The sequence below is a fragment of the Vulpes lagopus genome, chromosome 3 (assembly GCF_018345385.1).
Source record: "Vulpes lagopus strain Blue_001 chromosome 3, ASM1834538v1, whole genome shotgun sequence".
Taxonomy (NCBI): domain Eukaryota; kingdom Metazoa; phylum Chordata; class Mammalia; order Carnivora; family Canidae; genus Vulpes; species Vulpes lagopus.
Genome location: NC_054826.1, coordinates 123,417,824 through 123,441,780, shown reverse-complemented (window position 1 = coordinate 123,441,780; position 23,957 = coordinate 123,417,824). Strand labels below are relative to the sequence as shown.

Sequence of the window (23,957 nt, the reverse complement as noted above, 5' to 3'; positions counted from 1 at the left end):
AGCAGGAGATTATTTCTGGGACCTCAAAGTAACCATTTACTGCTTTGCTACCTGGTACTTCATTTCGAGGTCCAGTTTGGAGATTTTTAAAAAATAACAGACATTCTAACATGGTCTATTGCCTATCTCCCCTTTTTTTTTATTATGGCAAAATATCTATATGATATGGAATTTGCCATTTCGACCATTATTTTAATGTATATAACTCAGTAGGATTGAGAAGATTCACAGTTCAATGCAACCATCACCATCTCTAGTTCGAGAACATTTTCATAGCCCCAAAAGGAAACCCCATACCCATTACAGAAACACTTCCCATTCCTACAAATGCACTTTCTATCTGTATGGATTTGCCCATTCTAGATATTTCTTTAAAATGGGATAACCTTTTGCAGCTGGCTTCCTTCACTTAACACAATGTTTTCAGGGTTTCTTCACACTGTAGCATGTATCACTACTTAGTTCCTTTTTATGACTGAATACTATTCCATCACATGGCTATGCCACTTATTTGTCCATCTATTCACTGACGGACATTTGGGTTGTTTCCACCTCTGAGTTTTGTGAGTAGTGTTGCTCCTGCCTATTTATATCTGGCTGTTCAGACTTGGGGACAAGTCTATTAAACGGGTTTGCTGGTCTACCAGTTGTCTGTTATTGGCTGTGTTAACCTACAAGGTTGGTTTTGGTCATTTTGTGACAGTCAATGTTGGTAGGGCTTCAGAAGGTTACTTTAGGACTGAAAATGATATATAATAATATCTAGTCAGACTTTATCTCTTAAGCCTCAGTATGTGCCATTTCTATTGACCTGCTGTGGAAGATTCATTTATTCATGCATATTTTTAAGCATCTGCTGTGGCCAGGACTTATTCTAGGCGACGTGGCTGAACTGAACAGAAATGATCCTTTCCCTCTTATGACTTAGTTTGAGAGTCAGAGAGTGAACATGTGTCAATCAAACAGCTGTATGAACACAAACTGTGATACATGCTCTCAAGGAAAAGGCAGACACCGTGGAGGATTAAGAAGTGCGGGGGTACTGCCTGCAGATGAATAGTCTGGGACTCTTTCTTTAAGAAGATGATATTTAAGATGACAAGATAAACTTTCTAGGCAGAAGGAATACCAAGGTCAAGGTCCCAAGGTTGAAAAGATCTGGGATTGTTCAAAGAACTAAAGAGAGTCCAGTAATATGTCTGAGGCACATGAAGAAGGTCCGGGGGTACAGTGGCAAAGGATGGAATGGGAACAATGATGAGGGATCATATCCTGCAGGCCTCGTGGGTCTGGTAAGTGGGTGGAATTCCACATTAGGAACAAGAGGGAGCCATTGAAAAAGTTTAAGCTGGAAGAGTTATAAAATGAAATTTTAAAAGGAAGGGTTAATGATGCATACCTAAAAGGAAATCTTAATCCAGTTGTGATGCTCAACATTCTTCTCTCACAAAACAACAACAACAACAACTCTTTAGAGATCAACACAAATTTAAACAGGGTGTTGGGTGTCCGTGGTACCCAAGGCTCTGCGATGCCATGAAACGGTGAGCAGATATGCTTTATTTTCTTAGAGAGATTTTTGGTCTGCAAGAGAATATAGGGTATGTGTTCTGTTATTATTGTAATGTGATAAGCTCCCGTGCATGGATTTTTAAGGCTTTAGTGTATTTCGATGATGGAAGAAAAACTTGCTGAGGGATGTGCCTCAACACCATAGTTGAGGGGATATACATTTCATAGTCTTCTGGTTGCTGCTAGTAATAGAAAATTCAACAGTAAATGTATCAGCTTCTACAACAGTCTCAAAGGAGGGCTGACTTTAGACACAGCTTGGTGTGCAGAATACGCATGTCAGGTTCCAACAGGATCCATCTCTGGCTCTTCTTCCTCTCATTCACCTCCATTCTCTAGTTTTGTGTGATGGTCCCTGCAAATTCAGGCTCCTGATATCATGCCAGATGCATAGAGAAAGACTCTTGGATTAGTCCCATGTAGACAAGACCGGGGAACCACTCTCTCTCCAGGGTTTGCACGGTGTTGTATCTGTTCAGTGGCTAAGGCTGAGAGCCCTGGAGCCACTGAGGAGCCCCATATCCAAATGTAGAGACCAGGGGCAAGTTCCATCAGAGTCTTTGACAATGTGCTCTGGATCTTCTCACTAAAGGTATTAAACAGCCAGAAACTGGTCAGAGCGAAGGGTAAGCCATTTGTATGGAGAGGCTTGAATAGATTTGCCAAGCATAGGGAATGGAGAGAAGGGGAGGCAGATTGCTGAAAAACTCACATGCGGGCAAGGTTTGGAAGGCAAGGAGCTGCTGAGTGAGACGTGAATGGAATCTCCAGACTGGAGGTTGAACGGGAAGAGTGTTGTCAGGGCAGCCTGACAGGTGTAACCCCAGAAGACATTATCAAAGCGGGCATCACTGGAGACAGGGAGAAGGCAGTACACCTAGACTGTTGGGGAGAGATACCAGGGGGCCAGGACTTGAGACACAAGTGGGAATGATTGCGGTTGGATGCACTACTGCCATCATAAACACTTGCAGTCAAGAGAGAGAGAAAAGATAGTGACCGAGGAGCATAAGAGTCCAGAGGAAGCAGTTTGCACAAGAAGGGATTTGGGTTCCTATTTTATGCCAAGCAGAAGGCACCCATGGGAGTAGGTGGAGGGACAGGGATTGATGATTTAGGAGAGAAGGTGACTAGGGATGTATACCCAGAGCACGTAGTCTAGGAAAGGAGAAGCAATATTCTATTTTTTTTTTACAGCTTTATTACTATGTAATTGACATACAATAATCCATGTGTATTTAGTGTGTACAATTTGGTGAGTGTTGACATATGAACAGATGCTGTAACCAACATACCCATCACCCCCAAAGATTTCTCATAGCCCTCTACAGTCTTTCCTCCCTGTCCTCTAACTCAGTCTCTGGGTGGAAGGGGGCTGCCCCACAGATTTGCTTCTTTCACTATAGCTTAGTTTTTAGTTTCTAGAATTTTACAGTTACAAAACCAAACATTATGTATTCTTTTCACCTGGCTTCTTTCCCTCAGCATCATTGCTTTTAGGTTCACCTGACTTGTTCAACAAATCAGTAGTTCACTTCTTTTCATTGCCGGATAGGAAACTATTGAGTAGATGTGCCACAATTTGTTGATCTGTTTACTCGTGGGTGGGCATTTGGGTTGTTTTGAGCTTTTGGCCACTACAAATAAGGCTCCTATGAAATTTGGGGGACATTTCAGTTTTGAAGCAGAAGAAAAGGGTCTTGGCCCATTTGGGTCGTTGTAGCAGAATCCCACAGACTGGCTCACAAACAGCAGAACTGTGTTGCTCACAGATCTGGAGGCTGTAAGTCGCATGAGGGCCCTTTCCTGGATATTAGCTGGTGCTTTCTCACCGTGTCCCCACATGGCAGGAAAGGCAAGGGAGCATTCTGGGTCTTTTTTTATAGGAACACTAATCCCATTCATGAGGTCTCCTGCCCATGACCCCAACACCCCCAAAGCCCTCCACCTCCTAACACCATCACTGGGGCTTTAGGATTCCAGCATGGGGATGGGGGGAGGCACAAACATCCAGACCACAGCAAGAAGGAGGAGTGAATGAATGTGTGAGGAGACAGAAATCTCAAAGTCAGGAAATATTGTGAGGAGCTCCTTCTCTGTTGCCTTCATGTTCTCAGTGATGGGGTCACCATCATCAGCTGACAGAGAGGAGCAGAGGGGTTTGGGAGCAGTAGAATGATTTCTGAAATTGGACAAACATGCCAAGAATCGGCTCAGATGATTCCTAAAGGTATTTGAGGGGTAATGAGTGCCTCTCTGAGCTGGGAAAGTGTGAATTTGTAGAGCGTTGTTTAGCCAACCCCTTTGTCTTCTCCAGTGACACTTGGGTGACACTTGCCATCCCAGGAAGTTTCAAAGGAAGGGGAACCATTCTAAACTGAAGCAGGGGCTTGCATGACATCGGAAGGGTGCAAGAACGTAGAAGAAGCCATCTTGTTTTCTCCTACAAATGCTTCCAGGTGTATGCTTTTCTCTCTTGGCCAAGAAGGAAGGTGCTTCTTTAGTCCATGACCTACTTTCCAGTTGTACTTTCCTGACCTGACCGAGCAGAACATGGTCTATGACAAGTGTGCTTCCAACTGTCTCTGCATCTTCATGCATTTAACCAAGCAGACCTTCCCTTCGCTCCAGGTTCTGCATTAACCCAAGGAAGGAATTTAACTTCCATGTGGGTCAGACCCATGTTGTCCCCACCCTGGAATGCATGGCCCTCTATTAGCACACCTGCTACTCTGCATCGGGTAGTGTTGTGCCTGGAGTTACCCTAATTGTCCTTCGTGCACGGTTCTTACTGCCAGTGTGAGGGCACTGTCGAGGACATCATTTCTTTGAGAAACCGAGTAGTTTTGGGTATGAGAACACATCCATCCATCTGGTAGGCTCCAAGAACATCTAATATATGCACATGATTTAACACAAAGTGCAGAATCTGTAAAAGGGAAGCGGGATGCACCCAGAGCTCCCAACCAGAGCTGAGCAAAGTACAGACAGTGAAGACTTACCAGGTCATGCTTTCCGGTCCCCAAGGGCTGAGAGGAGTCCCTGCAGGACATGTTTTTGCTGGGTGTCTATTCACTGTAGGCCTCCAAACACATCATGGATCACTGTGTTGACAGAGCCAATACTGTGGTATATTAGCTACCGCTGCTGACAAGGTATTTTACTCTTGACATATTATAATTAGAGATTTGCAAGTAGTGAATTCTCCGTGTATCTCCAATAGCAACTTAACTTCTATTTTTAACACCTCTGCAGTCTGTTTAAAAGTCTCCCACCAGCTCCTGGATCTGATGGGAGAAAGAATGTGGGTCCTGAAGCTAGGTCTCCGAGCTCTGGACTCTGTTGACAGGGACAGGAGCTGCTTAAAGAGCTGAGGCCCTGACCCTCAGCTGCTTCCAACTAAAGACTCAACGGGGTCTCCAGATTTCCTTAATACCTTTAAGAAGTGAAGACCTTGGTGGGTGATGACTTCCTGTTCTCATCCCCTTTAAATATTGGCTCTGCTTTTAAAGCCAGCTGTGTAGCTGAGGTGTGGAGGAGAAAGCTCAGTGCATTGCTTTTTGTTCATTAGTGGCTTCTGTTGATATTATTGTATTAAATCATTTTTAATTATTAAATTATAAATTATTATTATATCATATTCAAGCAATTCAGGTTTGTGGTTAAGAAAGCTTCCCTTTAGAAGAGGGTATACAATGAAAACCAAAATTCCTTAGTGCCCACAAGCCCAGTTCTTCATCTCCCTGCCAGAAATAACAGTTACCAATTCCTTAGATTTCTTTCCAGAAATGTTTTGTGCCAATGGGAGCATATGCCCGTGTCTTGGTCCATTTGGGCTGCTGTAACAAAAATACTACAAACTGGGTGGCTTATAAACAGCAGACATTTATTTCTCACGGTTCTGGGGCTGACGAGTCCAAGAACATGGCACTGGCCTTGTGTAGTGAGGGTCCACTTTCTGCTGTGTACTCACAGGTGGAAGGAGAAGAGGGGCTCTCTGGGGCTTCTTTTTTTAAAATTTTATTTATTTATTCATGAGAGATTCGAGAGAGGCAGAAACACAGGCAGAGGGAGAAGCAGGCTCCCTGCAGGGATCCTGATGTGGGACTTGATGCCGGGACCTCTGGATCACGCCCTGAGCCGAAGGCAGATGCTCAACCACTGAGCCACCCAGGTGTCTCTCTGGGGCTTCTTTATGGGGGATCCACCTTTATGCCTAATCACCTTCCAAATGCCCCATCTCCCAATATCATCACCTTAGCGGGGTTGGATTTCCACATGGGAGTTTTGGGGGACACAGATATTCAGTCTATAGCAGCCTCCTTGTCTACTTCTCTGTGTGCATGTGTGTATTTCTCTCTCTGTCTCTCTGTCTCTACATCAAATCTCTGTGTCTCTAATTCCTCTTCCCAAAAGAACAGAATCGAAATCTCCTGAGCACCCATGTTGACACCTTATGTATCTGGGAGATCATTCTGCATCACACTTTGAGATCCAGCTCATTCTTTTTCACGTTTGCCTGCAGTCTACATGCCGAGGTGCCTGCTGGTGACACTGAGGTTGTTTCTGGGGTTTATCTTGCGATGTTTTTATTCCCAATCAGGCTGTTGTGAACAGCAGGGCACAGAGATTGCTGCCCACCCCTGGGAGTCTCTGTGTGATTGGTTAAAAGGCACATGGAGATAAAATGTAGAGGCTGTTCAGTGACCCCACAGAGAGCAAATCTGCATGCCCACAGACTACCTGCGAAAGCCTGCTGCCCGCCCCCTTGCTCAACACAGTGTGCCACCGAGCTCTCGGCTCACGGCCATTCTGCCTGCATGTGCTTGGCCATGGCTGCCCCCTCTCTCTAACAAGAGAATATAATTTGAGAGTTGTCTGCTGTCGGGGAAAAGAGAGAGGTGTGTTGCCATTGGTTGAGGGTCCACAGACCCTGATGAGTACCGTGCATACCTCATTGTTTTGTCTCCACATCAAACCCCTTAAAGGATATCAGTACTCCCATTTTACATTGGGGAAACTGAGGCGCAAAGAGGCTAAATACGTTGTAAGTTTGGGAGAGTCATGAGTGGCAGCAGGGAGAGCCTCACCCGGGTCTGCCTCATGTCAACCTCACCTCTGTCCTCAATCTCCGGAGTATCCCCTATGAGGTCTCCTGGCTGGTAGTGTAGGTGACTAGTGCCCAAGGCCAGGGTGAACAATTTAGAATTCTCTGGCTTCTTCAGCCCTGCTCTCCAATTTAAAGGAGCAGGTCAAGAAGAGCCTGGTCTCCAGAATTGTTGGGATTGGACCTTCTTCTCCACTGTTTGGGCTGGAGCAGTTGACCTCTCTGGTCCTCATATCCCTGCTGTTCCCTCCCTCTTCCCTTCTCAACAAGCCTCAGAGCTGCATCAGAGAACACCACAGAGTTCCTCTTCCTGGGGGAGGACTTCAGCCTCACCTGCTCACATCTAAAGTTTCTTGAAATCACTGAGGGCTGCCTGTCTGAAAAACAGGCTGAGTAGCCGCATCGAAACAGGAAACAGGGAATAGCAATCTCAAAATATAATAGTCTTTTCTCAGTTGAGTGTCAGACTGTGTCCTAAGCACTTTTCATGCACAATCTCAAGTTATCTTGACTTTCTATCACCAAAAAAAAGAGGTATTTACGAAGCATTATTATTCTCATATGAAGCATTATATAAGGAATTTACTGAAGATCAATGTAGCTAACAGGGAGGAGCCAGAGGTCCCAATCAGGTATGTCAGACTCAAGACCAAAACTAATGAGGTCTTGAAGCCTAGAAGGCATCCCCAGGCATGGCCAAGTGCTTGAGCCAAGCTCTTCTCTGCGTAGATTGTAACACAGACAGGAATGGGCATCACCCACCCCACCCTGGGGAGGGCCCCCACAGACCCAAGCATGTGCAATATTACAGGCTTAGCATGTGTTCTTATTTGAGACCTGTGCCTTGAGCAAACTCCAATAACACATTTCGGTGGCTCCGCAATTGTCTTTTCAGATGACAGTGTGGCTGAGCTGTTTTGTCCACACCAGTTCTATTTGCCTAAGGTTCACATTGACTTTAAGGACATAGAAACAGCCTCCTGTTTCCTCATGAGGCCAAGTATTATGCTTCTGCCTCCTGGATAGCTTTAAAATAAATGGCCCGTGGCTTTCAGGATAAATGAAAGGCTTCCATGACCCAATACCAGGGCCATTTTACTGTTCTAAAGCCCCTCTGCACCAGTTCTCAGGCCTGATGGGCCAAAAGGCATGATTAATCCCACCTCAGGAGAACTATGAGAGGGGCAGCCCAGCGAGGAGCATCAGAGACCTGTGTGCGTAATGTCCTGTGTAGCACTAAGGCGATGGCCTTCAGAATTTGGTGGAAGTGAAGGTTCTCATGATGGGTCAGAGATACATACCATTTGGTATCATCAAGGGCATCAGAGAAGAATCGAGTGAAATGCCTGAAATTCCCACTCCATTTCTGACATGGAGTGAGACCATTGGCATGTGACTTAACCTCTCTGAGCCTCACTTGCTGCCTCCGTATATGTGAGGCTTAGAGTAGCAGCAACATCCTGAGGAGATAATGCCGGAGGAGGGCCTCATGAGGATGGGCACATGGGAGATGCTCTACCATTGCAACCATTAGAATTATGAGGAAAACTGGATCATCCCTAATGAGAAATCTGAGTGTTCTTCTCTGTCCTGAATCTTTCATTCTCAAACTTCTTCAGGGGAATAAATGCATCCTAGGAGTTGTGTAAGTTCCTGTGTTAAGAGTCAAACCAAGACTCAAAACTCCCCATATTTGTTTTACAAGTAATTCTTACATTTAATGATTTTCATATGAACAGCTTCCAACTGCTCCTCAGTCCCACTGATGGGTGGCAGCTGGTCGTTGACCTAATTAGGTCTAGGCCATGCACAAACAAGGCTAAGATTTATTAGGGAAACATGCAATTGGGGTTTTGTGTATAGGGCTCAATGACACCTTGCTCTTGCTAAATGATCTTTCAGATCAGACCTACTCTAGGAGCAAGTTGGTGTTTACTTAGGGGGCCGTGAATGTCATGTTTGAGTTGCAGGTCTAGCAGTCACCTGGAACATTTCATCTTGGGTTTCTCTCTGTTTGGTATTTTGTGCTTATTCATACCTGTATTCATTGTCATTAATTTTACGCTCTCAGGATGACTAAGCAGTCCCTATGTCAACATCTTGATGAAGATGTTAGCCTTTGAGCGAGTATTAGCACATGGAGTAGTTCTAAAGAGTTGGGTTAATGATTGGATAATCTGAAGATGAAGTGGGCTGTCTGTGGGCTGTCCAACGGCTGGTCTAGGCTTTGAAGAACCTAATTGCCTTCGCATGGCTCATAGCCCCATTAGGTGGTTTTGTTGCTTTTGCTTGTTGTTTGTTTGTTTGTTTGTTTTTAAATGAACTTAGGAAGCAGACACTAATCTGTTTTTGGCCTGGTATTTGAATCACTCATCAGCGAACCATAGCTCATGGTCTTAATTGGTAGCCATATATTCTACAGGCTTATAGTGAGTTCATAGGATTTCCGTGCTCTATTTGGATTGTTGGCTGGAGAAGGTAGTTGGCTGTACTCTGTTAACGAAGTTCCTGGATGGTTTGGCCAGACCCTTGACATGTTAGAGCCAGAGCAAACCAGAGCCCACCTGGTCCATCTTCTCACTGTATAGATAGGAGACCATACAAGTTAAGGGCTGACACTCAAATACTTGTAGGTCCAGGAAAGTAATGTACATGTTTGAGAGAGATTGGTTTATGATGGAGACATAGGTACAAGAAATCATTAATTTGCTCCGTTAACATAGGAAGGACCATAGGCAAGGTGCTATGGGACCCCTTGGTGGGACACTGTGGCAGTCTAGAGGACATATAGGCCATCCAAAGCGGTGCCTTCATCTGCCCATCCAATCACTGCCATATTGGATGGCTGACTCAGCATTAACGATATCTTTTGATAATTTTTTAAAAGTAAGCAGTTATTTGGATTTTTATGTGTTCTTTTATTCACTCCTGTTTCATTCACTTTCATTACCTGTCCAGCCTCTGGAGATAAGAGTTTATGACCCCTGATTTAGTCTTGGAATCTTAACTCATTTTTTTTTTTTTTTAACAAGAGGTAACATGAAAGACTCCTAACTCTGGGAAACGAACTAGGGATGGTGGAAGGGGAGGAGAGTGGGGGGGTGGGGGTGACTGGGTGCCAGGCACTGAGGTGGGCACTTGACGGGATGAGCACTGAATGTTATTCTATATGTTGGCAAATTGAACAGCAATAAAAAATAAATTTATAAAAATAAAAAAATTAAAAAAAACAAGAGGTAAAGTTTGAAGCTTTAATCCTTCATTACAGGTGTATAAAAAAGGCAGCTTGGCTGCTTCCGCATGACAGTGCAGAGAATCATAGAAGGTTAGAGCTTGAAATGACCATTCTGTCTCCCTGCCTCGTTTATGAATGACACCAAGGCTCAGAGAGGGAAAGTGACCTGCCTGAGTCACACAGTGAATGTCACAGCAGGGACATCCCAAAAGAACATTTCCACTGAATCACTTCCCTCCCTGTGGATCCTACCTGCTGTGACCCTCCTTTTCCCCCTCTTCCTCCCGGGTTCTAGTAGTTTGCAAAATCCACTTACTTGGAGTCATCTCTGCATTGAAATGGATAAAGCCCAGTGACTTTAGGAGCAGGTCAGACTATATGACCAGGGGCTCCATTTCCCTTTGATATCTTACTTTGGTTCCTAGCCAGAGGTTTCAGGGCCTTACTCTCACTCAGGCTTCCAGACTTCTAAAAAGAGTCTTTGTGTTCCCTACTTCTCTCCTGCTGATCCTGTGGGTTAGATGGAGGGCGCTGTGCTCATTCACTGGTGTTATGTGTTCCAACCAGCTCTCGTCTGAGTCACTGCTGGGTCAAAGCACTCTAAGTAGGGGGTCTGGTTTCTGCCTTTGCATCCCCAGAGAGGACAGAGGCTATCAGATTGTCAGATTATAACCTTTCGTGTACAACTATGTCTGGGTTACTGCACAAGCTCCCTGAGGGCCAGAAGCTCCAAAGCTGGGCTCTGCCCTCCGTGGAAGAACAATCAAACCTTTCTGAGGCAGGTGAGCCTGTGGGTGAGCCAAGCAGAATGGAGATCCCCCAATCCTAGGGGCTCTCCAACCCCTGGACTTTGGAGAGGTCACTACAACCCAGACGATAAGCCATCCCTCTTACACCAGGAACAGAGTGTATCAGGCTCAAGGACCTGATTTTTACGTGACCTCGATGTCCTTGGGACAAAGCTACATGGGCAAATTTGTTCTTCTATAGACCAAGCTTTGTAGCCTGTACAGACCTAAACAAACCAAGATACTGGGACCCAGATGATTTGAAGCCTTAATGGTCACAGACTTATTTTGGAAGTAAAAAGGCAGTTTTCTTCCTTTAAACAAAAGAATTAACAGAGTTAATTGCAAGTAATAGAATTCGTAAAATTTTGACTACCCTGATCTTTTAAGAGTGAAAAGTATAAATGTGCATCCTGATTGGTAGATAGAGAAAAACAAATTGAAATTTCTTGGGCTGAAAAGAATTATCTTTAAAAAAAGGGGGGAGGGGGAAGCTATCACTTATTAATAATGTATAGGTGCTAGTAAGCAGCATTTAGTGAGCACATACTAGATGCCCAGTGCAGTGATGCTACAGACTTTATGTAGCATGACCTGAGTGAATCTTACAGCATCCAGAGGAGGCAGGTACCACAACTGACCCCTTGTTACCTGAGTAAGAGAACCGGAGCAAAGAGAAATCAAGGAGACTGTGCAAGGTTATGTCATGAAGCCAAGAGGCCACCAGAATCCACTCCATCATTCTCTCAATGAGTCAAGTGCTGTGTGGTACATTTTCTTCCCATTCCACAGCCCATCAAGGGATGGATGTGATGATACCAGAATTAAAGATGAGGAAACAGAAGCACAGATGTTAAGTAACTTGCCTTGAGGCCATACAACTAACAAAGGGAGGGGTGTAAATGCAAGCAGAGGTCTGGCGGATTCCTAAACCCACATTGTGTGACTTCTGCATCCGAAGTAGTTTATTTTACCTAAATGACATTCCCTGCTATTTTAATCATGATATCATAGCAGACAAATGTGTTGATAATTGTTGTCCCTGTAATTCAGTGTTTAGCTCAAAACCGCCTCAATTTATACACACACACTGTTTTCTTCTCTCTCCCTCTCCATCTCTTCCCATCTCTCCCCAAAGACCCCCCCCCATATCCCCAGGGCATCCATTGGCCCCACAGGGTAAAAAGAGCCTGAAAACATTTGGCAAGCTGACTAAGGAAGCCTGGATCTCCCAGAGAAACTTGCTACAAGGAAATCGCTAATTATAACCCAAATTGTATTTGACTTCTGCATCTTTGCTTCACACAGTAACACTGTAATTTAAGGAGATTGTTCCCTGGCCTTTTTTTAGGGGAAGAAATTAACTACCATTTTCTTACTAAGAAAAGCAGTGGTAACAGCAGTTACAGGAATGACAGGAGGTGGGTCCCATCCCCTCCTTCCCTCTACCCAGATTGCACATGGGAGCCTAGCAATTATGCAAGGAATTGCCTGGGGTTCCAGGCACTGTCTCTGGGTGACACCCATCTGGTGGCCTCACCAAAGGGAAAGAGAAGACAAGGGTAGGGCAGGCCTCGTAATAAGAGTCTCCTTGACTCCAGGAGTGGAAGTTTGGAAGCAGAAGGGAAGCAAGGTATACTAGTCCTTGGATTTGGGGGCCTTCTCCTGTTTTGAGCCACTGACACTTCTGACCAAGACTAGAGAAGACCTGGTTAGAGGTTGAAAAGGGCATCGCCTGGACTTCAGAACCTTGGCTGTCTTTCTGCCTAACCCAGCCATCCATGGGACCCAAAGCCCCTTGCCAGCACTCCCTTTTCCCTCTTCTTTCCAGCCGTCCCGTCCCCAGGCTCCAGTGTCAGCATTAAGCCAGGCTGAAAGTTGGCCAACTATGACCAGTAGGTCAATACTGGCCCACTGCCTGTTTTTGTCAATAAAGTTTTATTGGAACACAGTCACACCAGTTCATTCGTGTATGGTCTATGCTGCTTTGCTCTGGCAGAGCTGAGTAATTACAACAGACATAAACCCACCGAGCTGAAAATACTTAACTATTTTCCTCTGCTTCAAAGGTTTGACAATTCCTGATCTAGGCCAAAGTTTACACATTGTTGGCCTCCTGGCTTTATTTAGACCTTGGGCCTGTTTTGTTGGGTTCACAAATGGAATGAATTGCCTACATTTGAAAATGGTAGATTTCACAGTATAATCTGGCTTTGACTAAAAAATGGAAAAGTTGAACAGAACACAGCAGTGATGTGCTAACTGTTAAGGACGGGCTGTTTGCCATAGTCACCAGTACTCCCCACTGTATTTTACCAAGCTTACTAGTCTTGGTGAGCATTCGAGTTTGACTAGGTCATATGGGTCATCTGGGTTATTTTTTAAGAAAACATTTCCAATTTCTCCCCTGGCCAGTTAATTACATTTCTTTTCTTCTTTATCCTTCATCAAACTGGCCTTCTCTGTGGATCTCCAGGAAGAAAATGCATGTTTGTGTAATGCCAGAATTTAGTGAGTGCCAGACTTATATCAGAAATATAGCATTTCCTTCTGCCCGAAAATACATCCATATTCACACACACACACACACACACACACACACACGCACGCACTTCCCCTTGCTTTCTCAAGAAACTTTTGGAGTCAAAACCCATATCACTGTTGTCTCTGATTTAAATCCAAACTAGATTAGTAAATGTTCTATTTTTCTGAGATCTCGGAATGAATATCACAGCTTTTATTAACAGAGCAAATAATAATAGTGTTGGCCAGTGTATTTGGGCTTTAATTTCATTTATCCTAAACCCAATGGCCAGTAGGGTTACCCTCATTTCCCAGGTAAGGAAAACAGAGACCCAGAGTGTTTATGTCGATGGTCCTATGGTGCCCCGTCAGGAAGCGATGGGCACAGCATTCAAACCCAGGCCTGGCTGGTGCAAAGGCACGGCTCCGTCTGCTAGTCCACGGCAGCACTTTAAAGCACATAGAGTGCATAGGCGCAGCCAGCAGAGCCAGCTCTTGACTGGAGTGGACAACTGATGGCCAGCTCCAGAGCTGACAGGTACAGTGTGCTAAACCCCAGGGCCAGCTCTTCTGCAGCTAGAACAATTGATCCCAAGAAGAGCCTCTGGAGGCCTGAGTAGAGGTGCTGAAGGGCAGGTTTTGGTAAACAGTCACTGAAGATTGCTCTCAACAGACCTGCCAAGAATACTTTTTGCCCACTAGTCTTCAGCAGAGGAAGACACTGGGTGGCGGGGGGGGGGGGGGGGGATTGGGTTGGGATCTCTGTGTTTTCTTTATAGCAAAGGTTCATAGGGTAGGAGGATTCACAGGGCAGATTGCAGCGAACAGGATCTGGGTTCCCTGTGGCAGCTGACTTCCCGCACAGAGCCCAGCCGGGGCTACACAGCCACCCTGAAACGTGCGTGTGGCTTTAGGAAGCCCTACGATTTGGCACCTGCAGCTTGGCCTTTGAGTCTTCAGGCTTCCTGAGGATGCACAGTGGTCTGACATTGAGGCTGAGCCCTTGATAATGACACTGTAGACGCGAGGTAATTACACATCCGTTACTTCCCAAGTCAAGCTAAGTGGACCTCTGATTATTATTCTGCATATAATAGGAGCATAACTAACACTGAAGGGAAATTGTACTTCTCTATTTTATTAACCGCTTTTATATTCCCTTGTGCATGGCTATGATGCTATGAAATCTCTTTAAATGTGATATTACTCAATATAATACAATAATAATGCACACACTGTAATGTATTGGATTACTTTGCAAACAGCCCTTCTGAAATTGAATTTCCCATCATTTCCCTGGGCCAGCTCAGGGCTGCTGGGCTCACAGGCCCTTCCTGTGCCTGGGAGTCTGGGGTCTACCTTCACAGTCACTTAGGTTTTCAGAGATATAAGCAATTGGTACACATCATCTTGATTCACAGGGGGGATATTGGTGAGCCACATTCCCGAGCATCTCCCTGTAAATTGCAGCTCAGCAATGGGAACAATTTCTGAGACCTCAGCATGGTTTGAAAATGACCCGGGTTCGATGACATCAGGAGGGAGCTAAGCCAGATGGAAAGGATGCCTTCCATGCTGGAATTATATTCTGAAGTATCTGTAATTGCCTTTGCTGGACTTTCTGTGAGATCTTTACCCTTATTCCCAATTTCTGCTCATCTGTAAACCCTTTCATGATACCATCTCAAAGCCATGGTTGGTGCCCCCTTGGACATGCTGCATATGCCTTGAGAATTCACCTCTTTGACATCCAAAAAATAATGTTTATTGAATTCGTATGGTATGTCAAAATTGCATTAATCTAGTAAGCAACATCCAATAATTTTAGAATAATTTAAAACTTTATTTTTGCCATAAAGCTATGAAGGACGCCACCATGACTTATTTGTCTTATTTATTCTTCATGCCAAGCACCGTGCCTGGAGTAAGGTAGATACTCAAGAATTGTGTGCCGTTTATTTATTTATGGAAATGTCTTGAGTTCCTGCTCTTTGAGAGGCACAGTGTCAGGCCAGGGAAGTCTGAAAGTGAATGACAGACATGGGTTCTCCTTCAGGAAGTGACAGTCCAGTACAAACCATGGAATACAAGCAAATAAAACCCATCTGCATAATTAAATAATCACAGGCGTAGAAGATGCCCTAAAGGAAAGATATAGGTGTTCCGCAGGAGTGCACATTTCTTCCCAACCTGACAGGGATGCCACGTTAGTCCGACATGGCCACAGCGAGAGTACTTATACCATGGAAATTGGCAGTGCCACCAACCAAGGCTTTTGCAGTCTTATCATCTGTAAAGCTGATTGGTAACCACCACACCCTTGGCAGAAACTTGGCATATTCAAATAAAAGAATGTCAGTGTGGCTGGGTTGAGAGGCAGGGAGAAGAGAGCCCAAAGGAGAATGAAGAAGTGGTCAGGAAACACTCTTACTGGACCTTGTGAGCCAGATTGAGGGTTTGTGTATTTAGCCTTGACACGATGGGAGGACACCGGAGCATCTTAAGCAAGAGAATGGTGTGATTTGATTTAGATTTTGGGAGTGACCTGACAGCAGTGTGGAATGTGAATAAGGGGGACATAATAATGAGGTGTGGGGGCGGTGACAGAGGGGGTGAACTACTGCACTGGTGCAGACAGGACGGGACAACATGCTCTCGTGTGGTCTGGGCAATGAGTTGGCTATAGAATGTAAGAAGGTGGAGAGGATCCAGGATGGCTTTAGGTTTGGGCATGAGTAAATGCCCACTCTTATAAAGCTACATCTTGGTGGAGATGAAGATCATTTGCAAAAGAGTAGAAGGATTTGAGATAAAATGTGTGTGTGGGTATGTGTGTATGCGTGTGTGTGTGTGAACTTGGAGGTGCTTGTGAGACATGTAGATATATCATTATCTAAGCCTCTATTTATCTTTAAAATGGACAGAATAGTGCCTATCTCATGTGGTAGCTGGGATTCTCAAATGGATTGATTTATAAGAAAGCGCCTGGCATATAGGAAACAAGCAATGAAATGTAGTTGAATCTGAATTTCTGACACATTAAATCTGTGCCCTTTTAAAAATCGGACAGCCAGACCGGAATTAATTGATAATGTTTCAGATTTTGTCTGAAACACAGAGTTTTCTAGAATTGAGTCACAGCGTATACAGTGCCATGGGGAGAAAAAAATGTTAACGCCAAAAGTCTTCCATTCTCATTCTGGTTAGGGCCTTCACGTATGCAAATCACTCGGTGCAGGAGTAAGGTCACCAATATGGTGTCAGATTGTGTCGAATCAAATCCTACTTCTCTCACCTCTGAACAAGCTAATAAGCAAGTTACTTAATCTCCCCAAGCCTCAATTTTTCAGACTATAATTGTCTTAACTCCCAGGGCTTTTGTGAACAGAAGGTGGGTATTTCAGGCTAAGGTCCATGACTGTGCCTGGTGTATAATTGGCACTCGGTCAATGCGGGCTGTGATTAGGAATCCCTGTAAGTCTTCGTTGTCCCATCTTTCAAAGCGACACAATAATAAGCTATGTCCTGCCCAGCTCACGGGGTTGCATGACTATCAAATGACCAAAGAATGTGCCAAAGCTCTTTCTCATATAAAATATGCACACATGTAAACTTTTATTACTAGTTTGAGGTACTGCAGTCTTTTATAATGTAGCCTTCAGGATGGCCACCAAGCGCAGATGACACTCTCTTTACAGATGAGGATATCGAAGTTTGGAGAGTTGACATGACTTGGTGTCTTTTCCACCATCACTTCACTAGTACATCGTATGTCTGAACCCACAACCTGTGCTAAAACCACAACTCTGGGGTACTTCTTCTGTGACCTTCTCTAAGGGGCTGGGTTTGGAGTGAAAGGACTAAGGAAAGAGGTACTTGGTTGTATGAGGTCCATCAGTGCTGACCTTGCCAAAGGAAGTCAGAATCAGGAGACCCTGGTTTCTGACATGACCTCCCCCAGACCCTTACCCTTGTGCCCACCCCAAGAGTGGTGCTTGGGATTAACAGAGAGAGCCAGAGGCCACCCAGTCCCCCAGCACAGTCTTCCAGTTGGATGCAGACTAGAGTCGTTGGAAACTAAACTGTGCACTGGAAAACAGTTCTGGATAAATTAATTTCTGTGATACATAATGCATAAGGGGAAACCCGGGGTATTTTTAAACAATGGAAATGAGAGTCTGCCTTTTGGGCATCGATCCCAATTACATTTAGTTCAGAAAACATTTATCAACACCTACTGTGTGCCAGGTCCTTGCTGGGAAACAGAGATGAGTCACACTTTGTCTGTGCCCAGGAAGGGCGAGAAATCAGTGGAGGCACCCACTGAGCCATCAGCCCTGGGTTAGACCTTGAGATCAGAAGACAAGGAGAGTTGTGAGTCCTTAGGCCTGTCTCTTCTTGAAAGCTTAATAAGGCAGATCGATAATGAAACATCTGTGAGATACTTTACAGAAGGGGCCTCCGACAGCCTTCCCAGCATCTGTGTTAGGCTGGCAGGAATGGTACCATTTTGCAGATTAAAAAATTGAGGCTTGGGATGCCTAGGTGGTTCAGTGACTGAGCGTCTGCCTTGGGCTCACGGTGGGATCCCGGGGTTCCGGGATCGAGTCCCGCCTCGGGGTCCCCGCAGGGAGCCTGCTTCTCCCTCTGCCTGTGTCTCAGCCTCTCTCTGTATGTCTCTCATGAATAAATAAATAAAATCTTTTTTAAAAATTGAGGCTCAAGGGGATCCCTGGGTGGTGCAGCGGTTCGGCACCTGCCTTTGGCCCAGGGCGCGATCCTGGAGACCCGGGATCGAATCTCACATCGGGCTCCCGGTGCATGGAGCCTGCTTCTCCCTCTGCCTGTGTCTCTGCCTCTCTCTCTCTCTCTCTGTAACTATCATAAATAAATAATAATAAAAAAAAATTAAAAAAAAAATTGAGGCTCAGGGAAGCCTTATAACTTGCCCGAAACCCCAAGTGCCTCATGTTGCCAAGGGTGGACTCCTACCCAACGCGACCTACCCTACGTGACCTACCCTAAAGTCCCTCCCTACAGCTTCTGCTGTGTCTCTGAGGTACCTTCATTTTTGCAAACTCTGCTTAATTCCATGAGTTAACTGGGTGCATCTCTCACAGGCTCAGAGGAGAGACACTTTAGATCCCACCTTGCCCAAACTGAGGTGTTTCCCTTAGAAGAAGCCCCCTGCCTGGAAATCCAAGGCTCCAGCGGTTCATGGAAGCCCCTTTACACCCCTACTGCTGCGCACACCCCGAGCAGAAAGATAATTCACCCTAATTATCCAAAACCCATGTTTAAGGGCAAGTACAAAGAACTCTAACTGATGTTCAAAAATAAACAATTCAGCAAAATTGCATGAGGTAAATTCCCTCAGAAAGAAGAGTTTATTGCTGACGGTTCTAAAAAGGAGGCTTTACCCTTTGTTGGCTACAGATTCAAGCTAAAGGCACAGGCACCCGCTCCCAGTGGCACATTTCCCTTCGCACCAGTGAAGCTCTAGAAGCCCTGATGGTGGGAAGGTCCTCCCTCTCCCTGTCCCACCATCCTGTGTCAGATGATAGCAACAGTGTTTGGTTTCCACCTGGTGTCACATTGGTTGTTTTTCTCTGACTTATTTGCTTAAGGTTAAATGTTTACACTCATTTAGGGCATAGGAAATGTGCATCTCAGATACTATCATATTAGTCTCGGTTTGGGGTTTGCCCTTGGATCAATTTCTGACATAGAGATTTAGCGATTTATTTTCCGGAATGCTCAAAAAGGGGCTGGTCCATCGGTTGGAGAAAACACGGGCTCTCCTTCTCACTAACCACATCGCCCTTGAATCTGGTACTTTCTTGGAGTCTCGGTCTCCTTATCTGGCAAATAAATGGTCTTGCTGATTGCCACAAGAATTAAATGGCATCATTTGAGTGAATCAGAATGCTTAAGAAATCCTCCTGGTTCCTTCCTAGAGTAGCTGCTTGCAAAGATGTCTCAGATGAACAGATGCCTGGTTTCACCCCAAAGTGAGATCCCTCAGGGACAGCGTAGCTGCATGAGGTCAGAGAGCTGAGCTTGGCGGTACCTGAGGGTCTTCCCTCTCTCAGGCCCTGAGCTGAAGAGGAGACCAGATACTCCTCTTAAAATATCTAAGCAAGTGATAGATGTCCTCTGATGCAGGGACGTGCAACAAAAACAAAGTTGGACAATGTAACCTCCACTCAAAGACGTAAACCAGGTACATAATTCTCTCCTAGCTTTTCCCCCTCATTCCCCACCCTGGATTGCCTAGGTCTACAGGCCAAATCCCCCACAGGTGCAAGCACAGAGGACAGGCAATTGGTAAAGGGGATAAAACAGAAGAAAAAGATGGCAAGAAAGGGAAGGCGTGAAGGTAGAGAGATAAATAGAGATAAAGAGACAGAGGCTAAGCTCACTCCATAATTTGTGTCTTCTTTCAAATTTATATAAGTATAAATATGGAATTTAAGTGCATCTCAACTGTAGGCGCTGCCATTTGAGGTTCAGTGACCCTGCCCTCTCTAGACGGAGTCCCAGTGAATGTTCCAATTCTGAATGATCACACTGGTAGCTGTTCTACCTTGGTAAAAGGGGTGAGCATAGGGGCACCTGGGTGGCTCAGTCAGTTAAGGGTCCAGCTCTTGGTTTCGGCTCTGGTCGAGAACTCAGGGTTGTGAGATTGAGCCCTGTGTTGGGCTCCATGCTCAGCAAGGAGTCTGCTTCTCTCTCTCCCTCTGCTCCTCCCTCCTGCATGCTCATGCACTCTCCTTATCTCCCTCTCTCAAATAAATAAATAAATCTTAAAAATATGGCGGGGAGTGGGCATAGATGGACCAAGCAGAGTACCCTGCAGCATCCCCATCTCCTATAGTCCTGCACCCAGCTATGTCTTAGAACCACCCAGGGATGGGGTTAAAGGGGCACAGCTCTAGAGCTACTGGATCTGCACCCCGGGCCATGGGTAGGAGGCCGGTGGGAGTCTGGTATGCTAACACATTCCATGCATGGGTGAGTCTTGACGCAGCCAACTGGTTATATACCTTCACACAAGCCTTTGAGAACCAATATTCAACGACACTCTCACTGCCACTTAGACTGCGGAGTAGCAAAGTCTAGGAGGCATTTGGGAGTGCTGGAAAATACGAGAGAGTTCACAGGCCTGATCCTGATAATAGTGATGCCAGCAGTGGCCGTTGCCCAGGAGCCATCACATGCCACTGTCCCTTGTATCACCTGATCTCAAGAACCCTGGATAGAGCCACTGTTCCCTTTTTCAAATAAGACACCTGAATCTAGGAGCCTCACATGGTCTGTGTTCCCTCAGCAGTGCAGCCTGTGGAACGGAGCCTCATGCATATTGACATTGAGAACTGTCCCTGGAGGGTGTCTTAACAACCATAAGTCATGGAGGACCTGGTATTTGCTGCACAGCATCCATGTGTTCTAAACCCTTTATTTCCATTCGTGTTCTCGATGACTCTGCGAAGTGGGAGAGAATCCCCTCAGCCTACGGAGGAGGAAAAAGAGACCAGGAGAGCCCGAGCTGACCCACACTGACCCCTAAGACGGGGCTGCGAGCTGCTGCAGCAAACTTCTCACCCCTGTGCTTGGTTGGGGGGGGTGGTAAAAGCTGCCCGCTGATGGCTGCCGTAGGGGGCAACAACTAAGGAAATCAAGACTCGGAGTCAGAATCACCTGTGTCCAAAGTCTGGCTAGCTGTGTTGCCTGGTTTGTCAAATGGACTCGATCTGACTGACCAGGTTGCATTGTGTAGCACCCCCCCCATCCAAATTCTTGTGCACCTGTCACCTCAGACAGCCTTGTTGGAAACAGCTTTTGCAGATGTAGCCATGGAAGTTAAATGAAGTCATACTGGGTTGGGGTGCACCCTACATCCACTGGCTGGCATCTTAGAAGGCCAGGTGAGACACAGAGGGAAGAAGGCTGTGTGAGTTGGAGATGGAGCTTGAGGTGATGGCAGCTACGAGCCAGAGTAGCCCAAGGAACACCCAGAGCCACGGAATGCAGGAAGAGGCAAGGGAGGATTCCCCTCTAGCACCTTCAGAGGGAGCGCGGCTCAGCTAACACCTTGACTTTGGATACCTGGCCTCCAGAACTGTGAGGCGACAGACTTAAATTGTTTTAAGCACTCAATTTGTAGTGATTGGTTATGACAGCCCTAGAAGCCTAATACATCCAAGGTATTTATTTCTTGAATTTGTGTGCTTTATAGCACTTACTGCAACTCGTGATAATTTCCCTTATTAGGTTACGGATGCGGGCCCGTCAACCACATTCTCAGCTCCACGTTGTGTTTTGTTCATCCTCCCTATCTCCACAGTGCTTTGCATAAAGTAGGTGCTTAGGGAAAAGTGTCATGAATGGATGAAAGAAAGAAAGAAAGAAAGAAAGAAAGAAAGAAAGAAAGAAAGATGCTGTATCAAGGCTCAAGCAGGATAATACATTGAGATTGCATCAAACAGGGTTTCTCCAAGAGCAGCAGGAAGAATAAAGATGGTTTTGATTATCATTCCAGGCAAGCATTCTGTTCTTCTTAGGCCCCCCCTGCCCTGCAGAGAACCGAGAACCTGAGTAGTGACCCGGACTGAGAGGCCGGAGCTGAAGTAAAGGTTGTTTCTGCAGAGATGGCAGGATGAGGGCCCCCACCTGCCCTTTCTGGAAACTGCAGTTCCTTTTCAGAAAAGGAGCCCACCCACCAGGTGAGAGGGGCAGGGTCCAGGCAGTGGGGGGCGGCGGAGGTGGGGTTTCCAGGCCCCCGACCCCCTGGCTCGAGGCCAGGCCTCCACCTGCCTCCTCTGCAGGAGACTTTGATCCCCTCTCCCTGTCCAACGCACACACATTAGTCAATAATTCTGAGAGACATCAAAACCCCAGCACCAGCCCCTCCTCTGCCTGCAGCCGCCAGAAGCTGCAAGCCCTGTTAATGGGCCCTGGACAGGTCTCTTCTGTTTCCTGGGGCTTGGGGTGCTACCGTTACCTGCTTTATTAAAGCCCCACCTCTGTCTCCACTCCATCTGCCTCTGACCCGGTGAATTTAGAATGAAGCCAAGTAGCCCGAATGGAAGAGCTGACCTTCACAGTGACTTGATCTCCCTACGGCTGCCGTGTTCTTTCTGGCCTTCCTTTCCAGGTGCAGGCACACGGCAGGGGGAAGAAACATGGGCTCCGGAGCTGGAAGGGTTGGTTCAGGGTCCCACCTCCGCATTTTGAGACTCTGTGGCCATCAGCACATCATATGCATCCTCTGAGTCTCTGTCTCGGCCTCTGGGAGCAGAACCAGAAATATTAGACCCGCCCGCCTGAAAAGACTGATTTGAGACTCACATGAGAAATCAGATGTGAGCATGCTTTAGAAATCGGGAAGTGTCATAAAAATAGAAGCAATTATTACCACTATCCCATGACTCTGAGCTCATTAAAAAAGAAAAAAAAAATCATCCCTGACCCTGTGTTACACACTGCAGATTGAGAGACAAACAAGACCCATTCCCTTAAGACGTTTCTAAACTATGCAAACAAGTCCTATTCATTATAGAAAAGATAGAAAACCCAAATAAGCAAATAATAATTATCGCCACAGTTGTACTACCACTGCATTGGTCACCTGGTTGTTTATCCTTGGATGGCTTTTGCAGTGTGTCACAGAAATTTTTTTTAAATAAATAAAAATACGAAGGTGGTATATATGCCATCCTGTTTTGTGCTTTGCTTTCTCATTAAAAATACCATTTTTTTTAGATTTTTATTTATTTATTTATTCATGAGAGACACAGAGAGAGGCAGAGACACAGGCAGAGGGAGAAGCAGGCTCCATGCAAGGAGCCCAACACGGGACTCGATCCCGGGACTCCAGGATCACGCCCTGGGCCGAAGGCGGGCACTAAACCGCTGAGCCACCCAGGGATCCCCTAAAAATACCATTTTTATTAAAATCGTTTTTATTAAAAGTTAAAAAAAATATTTTTCCAAGTCATTTTATGTGTTTTAATGTTTCTCCTCCCACCACCCCCCCGGTGGCTTATTTTTGTTTTGTTATCTGTCATCGTTTGGATTGGACTCACTTTCTTTAGCCAGTCCCTTGTCGTTGGACACTTAGATTGTTTCCCCGTTTTCGCTGCAGCAAATACCACTGTAATGAATTTCCTCTTGCCCAAATCTTTGCACACTTCCCTGATTGTTTCCGTAGTATAAATTCCCAGAAGTAGAACGGCTGGGTCAAAGAGTAAAAATGCACATTTTTTAAAGGCTTTTGATAGTCAGATAAAACTAAAAAAAAAAAAAAAATCACCCTCCAGAAAGATTATACCAATTTAAACTCCCAACAAGACTACACGGGAGTGCCCCGTTTCCCGAACTCTCACCAGTGCCAAGCATTATCTCCGAGTGATTTAAAATGCCTGAAGAAAGGAGTGATAACGGTTTCTACCCAGCACCAGCTAAAACACGAGTGCTGCGTATTGGCTTTCAGCTTGATAAATACTTTCTTATAAGGTCATAAATATCGGCGGTACCAAAGGTTAATGTAGTGTGCAATGCTGTAAAATTCAGCAGGCAGCCTGCTAGATCATAATGATGCATTAGCACCTTTCAGTATGAAGTGGGATGGCTTACAAAGTCTGTTTACAAGTGGCCACTAACTCAACAAGTGCATAATTGTGTCGGGTGGCACCACTGCTTCTGCAAACATAATTTATTAAGTGCGTAC

General features: G+C 45.5%; 1 protein-coding gene across 8 annotated transcripts in view; it reads left to right on the top strand.

The window, feature by feature from the left end:
* RBFOX1 (RNA binding fox-1 homolog 1) overlaps positions 1–23,957 on the top strand; it is a 1,434,482-nt gene that overhangs the window by 1,258,947 nt on the left and 151,578 nt on the right. The gene's annotated exons all lie outside the window — the stretch shown is intronic.